Genomic DNA, 2,229 nt, shown 5'->3' with positions numbered 1-2,229 from the left:
AATATAGCTAATTAATTGGCAAAGCCTAGATTTTGCAGCTCTGCCATGCAGGCAGAGTCCCCAAAGGCCCGGGGGAGGTCACATGCCTCAGAAAAAGTGCTCGATGTCAGTCCTGCTTGTTTCTGGCTGAGCTCTCCCTTCCCGGCCTGACTCATCTCCACTCCCACTTTCGCCAAACTGCTCAGGGGAGGGGGGCCACGAGGAACCTGCGTTCTTGCAATCCACGTCAGCTGGTGGGGAGGCCGGCTCTTTGCAGCCTCTCCTACCCACGGTGGGGGAGCCGGGATCTGGGAGAGACTGGCCAGATCCTCCAAAAGGGGCAGCTGCAGGGACTGAGGACAGAGCCCCAGGCACAGAGGAGTCCGAGGGGCAATGGGCTTGGCCACAGGAGGTCTGGGTTCTAGTTGGGCTCTGCCACTTGCCGGCTGTATGACTGACCCCGGGCTTGTCGCTTACCCTCTCTGCACTTTGTTTTCCTGTACTGGCGCGATGGGGATCCTAGATTCTCCTCCCCCTACACCCGAGATGCTGGCATGGAGTGGGATAATGGACATGAAAGCTTGTGAACCACACGGCACGTTTAAGATGTTTTGCTGCTTTCTTGGGAGAATCATCAGCTCTGTTCCTCAACTCTGCAGATGTCCTCAGGGCTCTCACACATTCTAAAGGACTCTGAAATGCAGCTTGCCTCCCTCCCAAGCCAGATGGGCTCACATATCTGTCTCCCTCAGGGACTAGCTCAGCCCTGGCCTGCAGGTCCCCAGCAACTTTCGTTCCTACGGGGGCTCAAGCGCATTGCTGGCCCCCAGCCATACTCCACTTGATGGCTCGCTAAGGTCAACAGTCAGTGCCTCACATTATAACAAAACGCTATTTCCAGATGGATTGAGCATTTAAAGAAAAAGGAAAAGCTGCAAGTATGTTGAAGGAAAATGGAGAGCATTTTAAATATCATACAATGAGGAAAGACTTTCTAAGGCAAGACAAACATCCCCAAGCCATAAAGGAAATGATAAATTAGAGTAGAATAATTTGTTAAGAAGGTAAAGTTTCTGTACTACAATGATTCATGCAAGCAAAATTAGAGACAAACCACACAATTGAGTACAATAGTTAAAATATATAATAGACAAAAGATTCGTGTCCAGAATATATAAGGGTTCCAGAGAAATCAATAAGAAAAAGAGCCTAATAGAAAATGGGTTGAGGATATGAATAAGCAATTCTCCAAAGACAAAATATATCTTTTAACCTACTAAATAGAAAAATATTTAAAAGAGCAATAGCTTTTGGCATTGCCAGAGTTGTGAGAGAGCAGGGACTCAAACGCACGCTTGGTGTATTACATGGTAAGAGGTAAATGGAAACAACTTGGCAATACCAATTAACATTTCAAGGCGTATGTCACTGGCCCAGCAATTCCACTTCTAGGAATCCATCCCTCAGAAATAGTTCCCAGAAATGTTTGTAGCATTTTTTAGTACTTGACATTTTTTTTTAAAAAAATCACCAACTTTTTATTATTTCCAACAAAAATAAAACTCCTCTCTCAAATTGCATAAAAAAGTTTCTAAATTCTTCCGCTCCGTTTCTGGTAATAGTACCAGTTTTATACTGTCAGTTGCACTGGTCTACCATATGATCCGATTTTGTAAGCTCTCCATGAACAGCGGAAGAGAAAGTACTCTTTACAGAGTATTTCTTCCTCTATAGAAATATACATGGTATCTGTACACATACATATATGGTCAATGTACACATAGCCTTCAACGTTATTTGTTCACGCTCTCTGATACATCTTGTGTAATTTGATTAATAGTGGGCTGGGAGTGCTGGCTCACACTGCCAGTTGGTTCTGTTGTTTTCTCTCCTTTCATGAACTTTTCACCTCACGAAGTACTCCATGATCTGTGCAGCACTTTCATGATAGTGAAAATTGGAGACAACCTGCAGGTCTATCCATAAGGAAATGAGTGAACAGATCAGGGGCAGCCACACAGGGCACCATGCAGTCATCGAAACTGATGCTGTAGGACAGTCCTTCTCAAGGGTTCAGCCTCGGAATCACCCAACTCTCTTAAAAATTATTGCAGACCCCCAACAGCTTCTGCTTCTAGGGGCCCTATATCTATCAATATTTAAAATAAAGACAAAGGAACTTCAAAAATATGTATGTTAACTTGCTTAAAACAACAGCAATAAAACCATTTCAGGCTCTCCAAAAAAAAC

General features: G+C 44.3%; 1 protein-coding gene across 1 annotated transcript in view; it reads left to right on the top strand.

The window, feature by feature from the left end:
- CORO2B (coronin 2B) overlaps nt 1-2,229 on the top strand; it is a 62,766-nt gene that overhangs the window by 1,009 nt on the left and 59,528 nt on the right. The window lies entirely within an intron of this gene.

This window comes from Myotis davidii, unplaced genomic scaffold (assembly GCF_000327345.1).
Source record: "Myotis davidii unplaced genomic scaffold, ASM32734v1 scaffold673, whole genome shotgun sequence".
Lineage (NCBI taxonomy): Eukaryota > Metazoa > Chordata > Mammalia > Chiroptera > Vespertilionidae > Myotis > Myotis davidii.
Note: the sequence above shows the minus strand (reverse complement) of the source record. Positions and strands in the feature narration are given on the sequence as shown.